The sequence below is a fragment of the Pangasianodon hypophthalmus genome, chromosome 17 (genome assembly GCF_027358585.1).
Source record: "Pangasianodon hypophthalmus isolate fPanHyp1 chromosome 17, fPanHyp1.pri, whole genome shotgun sequence".
Taxonomy (NCBI): Eukaryota; Metazoa; Chordata; class Actinopteri; order Siluriformes; family Pangasiidae; genus Pangasianodon; species Pangasianodon hypophthalmus.
Window position 1 is genome coordinate 23,168,555 of NC_069726.1, and position 5,990 is coordinate 23,174,544.

Genomic DNA, 5,990 nt, shown 5'->3' on the forward strand with positions numbered 1-5,990 from the left:
CACACACACACACACCAATGAAATACACACACATACATGCCAATGAAACACACACAAACACACCAACGACACACACATACACAAACAAATGAAATACACACACACACACCAGCGAAACACACAAATACACCCCAGTGAAACACACACATACACAAACAAATGAAATACACACACACACACACACACCAGTGAAACACACACACACACCAATGAAATACACACCAGTGAAACACACTCACACACCAATGACACACACACATACACACCAATGAAAAATACACACACACACCAATGAAACACACGCACAAACCACACGCACACACACACACACACACACACACACTAATAAAAAACACACACACATGCCAATGAAACACACACAAACACACCAATGACACACACACACACTCACACCCACCAATGAAACACACACACAAACCAATCACACACACACACACACACACCAATGAAACACACACACAAACCAATCACACACACACACACACCAATGAAATACACACAAACACACCAATGACACACACAGACACACACACCAACGAAAAACACACACACCACTACAGTTTACACAAAACCTTTGTATAAGCCAATACAAAAGGATAACAGAAGATAAACCACAAAGAAAAACTCAGGTAAACTCACATGTACACAGTTTTTACTTCTCATTATGCTGTCCATAATTAGTTTCTTTGGCTTTGCACAGGAACTATGAGACTAATCTTAAGGCATTCTTGTAACTACTATTTTAGCATGTGCATCAGAAATCATGTCAGTAAGCCTTGTGTGTGACTCCTCAAGCTGTTTGAGGCAACGTGAGGAGAAACTGGTGGCTTGAAGCTTTCATTACTTCTGCTAGTTAGTAACATTAGCTAAAGAAGCAAATTCCAGACAGTAAAAATGTCTTCGCTAACGGACTCCATTGTGTGGTTTAAATCCTAAATGATTCTGCTGGTAAAACTCATACTTTAAAGATATATTAAACCCTTATTGTGTTTTATTTCCTCCTGGTGGTCTTCATATCGAGCTCAGTTTGTCAGCATGCAGACGCTCTTACACCCTGCTGAATTTCTAGAAATATCTTTCTCTCCATACAACACAAGAAGGTTTGATTAAAGTCTCCATCACCTAAAAGAGCCATTTGGTTGACGGCTCTTTAACCATTTTTGTTGGAGTTCTAGAAAACTACATGTTTCCATCATGATGCAGGATCTTGGAGGTTGTACATGATTATTTGGGTTAATGTGGCAACAATAAAAGAGTAATCATGGACTGGAAGGTTGTTTAGGGAAACAAAAATGGCTGTTTATGGGACCAAAATGGTTCCTCAGTGGCACTGTTCAGAAGAACCTTTCTTAGCTAGCAGGCTAACTATCTGGTAAAAGTTATACACATATCCAATAATTGTCTAAATATACTCATGAAGTAAAATATCAACTTTTTTAATTTTAATTTCGATGCTTTGTGTAAACTACAGATTTTAATAAACTTGTGCCCTTTTGTCAAAAATATATTGTGCTCATCTGCAAACAAAATGTAAACACAAGAGGACTGCCACTAGGGGGCGAATTCTGGCTGTCTTATCCAGAGGTCGTGTGCCGGAAGTCGGGTTTTCTACACCTTATAAACACTTTTATTCAGTGTTTATAAAGCACTAATGTCCATAATGTTAGTATTTGTCTGAAAATGGTGTGTGAGCAACAAATTAATACCACTTGGAATAAAATACTCCATGTCATGCTGTTATAGGAAAATAATCAGTGCGGTGTGATGAAGTGCTGCTCGCACCCTGAAGTTGATTATTTTCCTATAACAGCATGTCTTTAAATGTTTTACTACAGCAGTTACAGTGTTTTTTTGTTTATTAAAGAATGGCACATCGTACATTTTATCCGTTTATATTGTTACATTTATGAGTTAGTTAATGAGTTCCTGTTTTCACTTACGTTATAGCAGCAATAAACAGTCAGTCCCTCGTCATTCCCTCGTCATTCCCTCGTTATTCCCTCGTCATTCCCTCGTCATTCCCTCCTCAGTCTTTGACTCTCTTTTTTCTTGTCAAGCATAAACTCCTCTGTCCTGAAGACGTGAGAAAACTTAAAGTTACAGCTTTACCTCTGACTGTTACAAAGTGCTGACACTGGAGACTCCTTCCATAAATGTTAGATAAACGTCTCTTTACAGAACACTGAACTGTTACTATAGAAACGGTAACATATAGTATAAACCTATGATTTACAGCTGCACTACTGTCAGAGCTGCTGTTATAGAAAACTAATCAACACCTTCTAATCAGATCAGAATCTTCTTGGAACCTGTTGAATAGCTCGCTGAATATTTTGATAGCATTCGCTGTTTGTCGAGTGAACAGAAAACGACATCTGCTTATCGTAGCATGGTGCAGGCTTTGGAATAATTTACAACAGCTGGGAAGAAAACAGCAGCTGATGTGGAAATTAATGATGCGTCCAAACACGAGCGGCATTCAGCAGCTGTCTGTAAACACCACACTAACATGTTTACGCTCTGAGAGGAAAAGCTTCATCAGCGTGTCGGTTGGCTGAATGAGGTGTGGAAACGGGAGGAGAGCAGATCGAGGTCAAACCCTGTGTAATGCTCAGTGTGTGTTATTGATCACACTGTTGTGCACCTGGTGTGTATTCGCTATTTTAAAACATTATAGGCCGTGTCCACTGTGTGTACAGCAGGTGTTAATGTAAAATCGAGAATTTAATCAAATCAAATGGTGTATTATCAAAAACACTGCTTTTTTTCTATATGAAAATAAATATCTATAAAATATAAATACTATAAAATATAAATAAAATGGCAATGAATGAGGCTCAAGTAGCCTAAAACACTGGTGTAGTGTGTATACAGAAGTGTGGATGAAAAGATGAAGATAAAGGTTAGGAGGTGGAGCCAGGGGCCAGTAGGAATGAGAAGGGGCGTGGTCAATGGTATGAAAAGGGGTGTGGTCAACTGCAAAACAACACCAAAAAAAAATTACACTCTCCAAATTTTGCTGAAGCTGAATCAGTCAGATCACAAGTAAAATTTTTTATCATGTATTGTACATTTTTTATTGTTACAGTTGCAAAGCTTTGATTGGTCAATCATGGTTTAGGGGCAGAGTTTAGCAAAGGAAGTTGTTTTCCATAAACAATTATGGTGGTTCAGCTAAGTAGTTAACATTAGCAGTGCTGGGATTTGAACTCTCAACCTTCCGATTATTAACCACATGTCTTATAGTTATGCAACCAGGTTTCCCACATTTGGGTCATTTTCAGTGCAAGCACATTCCCCCTACTGAATCTGTATCGTTTTGACCTTTTGTAGAGTTTCCCAACACCATTCGAGTGCAAATGGTTTACTTGATGATTGCAAGATGATGGCTAGATCTTGTGAAAGTCTCTAATCCTCTAAAGAGGATGTGATACATGACATCACAGTTTTCCCTTACAGAAATGTCACATGAAACCTTAGACACAATCAGAGACGTGCTAAGTTTCACACATTTTTCACATGAAGCGCATGTGGTTTTATTTTTCACATATTCACATGATGTTTATTTGAGTTCATATTTGATCTGCATAACACAGTGAAATGCACCTACACGTTACACATTCACGTGTTACACGTCATCACATGTCACTCAGATAATCATATCTGGAAAATGTATGAAAAAATTTTTTTTCAGTGTGTCCTGATGTACAACAAAAAGATGTTTTTGTCTGAGGAATCACTCCCCTGTCAATCACGGTAATGCTAGCCAATCACGGCCATCTGTGAGCTCATGTATGCGGAAGAGGACAGATAGCGCTTTCCTCCGAATGCACTGCACTGTGAGCTCGTGTATGTGGAAGAAGGCAGATAGCGCTTTCCTCTGAATGCGCTGCGCTGCACTGTGAACAGCAGTTTGGAAAAATTATGAATCTTGCAGAATAAATAACAACCACATCTAGCGCATTGGATATGATTCGACGTGACACATTTACTGCATTCATTAATACTGCTTTTATGTGCAATCTGTATTTTTCTCAGGTCAGAGCTGTTCTGCTATAAATTACTCTTTATATCTGCAGAATTAGAATAGAACTTTCCCTATTGGCTTTACTGTAATTATTAAATAATTCATAATGACAGTTACGAGTGGTCATAATAATAAGCCAGGAGTGAAAGGGGTTAATGCTCTGAAGTTCAACTCAAGTGAATCTCTGACATTTCATGATAAAGGTCAGATGGTCTGCCGAGAATAAAACGAATCCGTCTTCTTCGTCTTCTGAGATATCATGGCTTCCCAGATGGTGTATTTCACTTATTTTTATGAATCAGTGTCATTTCTGTCCGGTTCCTCCCCTAATTGTTTCAGTGTGCAGCGGATGGAAAGAGAGATGCCGTGCTGGACGGATAAATTTGGATGAATGGTGAATGCACGCTTTATCTGCACATTCGGGTGTGGGCAACTTCTGGGTTCTGGGTTTGTTACGTAACATGCTGGCCTTTAGGAAAAGTGGAAAAGAGCCACATCCAGGCTTAGAGCGTTTATATTTTCCATATGTACGCCAGCGCCATGCCCCCTGTTAGGAATGTTCGTGGGCGGTGCAGCCTCTGGAATCAATACGAGGTTACGCAACAGGCCAAGAAGAGAGAAGGAACTAAAACACAGAGCGAGATCATTCACAGAGCTTTACACACACACAAGCACACACACACACACACACACACACACATTCTCACTCTTAAATCAAATCTATGCTGAAATACTGAAACTTTACACACTTTCTGTTTCAAGTTTTTTGTTGAATGAAATGTGACGCTGCACAAATGGAACGATGATTCTGAATCATTTTTTTCACTCTGATAAACAAATCATGTTTGATGAAAGACAAAAGTTTGTGCACTCTTTGAAGAAAAGTAGTGTGTAAAATAATGTATGTTATGATATTACTAGTGAGGAAAATTTTAAATAATATTAGTTTGCATATCAGTTTTTTGTCAGCTTTTGTCTTCATCCTCTCTTGCTTTTTGTTTTTGGTTCTTTTCAAAGGATTTTTCTGTAAGTCTTGCATCACAATTTATTTGGAGTGTCACATTTCTTTATTTTTTAAGATAAACTGTAAAGTTTTTTGCTTCATAAATCATCAACATGTCTGTTATTGTGTTGCAGAAAAAAAATCCATGCGTTCTTCAGCTAATTTTGTTAGCTAGCTACATTATCTGCTTATCTACTTTTAGCTTTAGGTTATTGGTTTATTCAAAAAGTATAACTCGTTCATTCATTCAGTGCAACCAAAGCTGGGCAATATTATATAATGTCAATATTGTGATAAATTATACTTCAGGTATGGTGATATATATATATATATATATATTCCAACAATATTTTTTTAAATATAGCAATTACAAACTGATTGGAAGCAGCTGATATCCAATGTTATTTTGACATTTTTTATTATTAGAATTTATAAAAAAGTATTAATTTTTTTGGGCATAAAAGTTTTGCAGAGTGTTTTGATTTTGATTCAGTGCTACAGTTTTGCTGGCAGTTGGTTAGAAAACCTATATATCATAGAAAACTTAAGTATCCTGATATAATCTTTATTTGTAATATCACTCAATTCTAGTATAAATAGTACATCTAGTATAACTAGTGTAAGTAATAAATATACATATTTTGCTGTTAATGTTCTGAAAGTGGAGTTTGCACTTCTTTTTCTTCTGATGTTATAACTGCCTTCATTCTCTCTTGCTTTTTTTCTTGTCAAACTATTTTCTCTTATTTATGTCTCACTTTCATTTCAGCTGCTTACATTTCCTTTTTTTAACCTTAACTGTAAAAAAAAAGAGATACCATTTTACTTTTATCACCCAAAAAAACCCAAAAAGCTTTGCCCTGATCTGCGTCAGGTACAGTACAGTCCCGCCTGTGCTGAGTGCCAGAAAGAGGATTAAACTTGTGTTTTTTCTTTTCA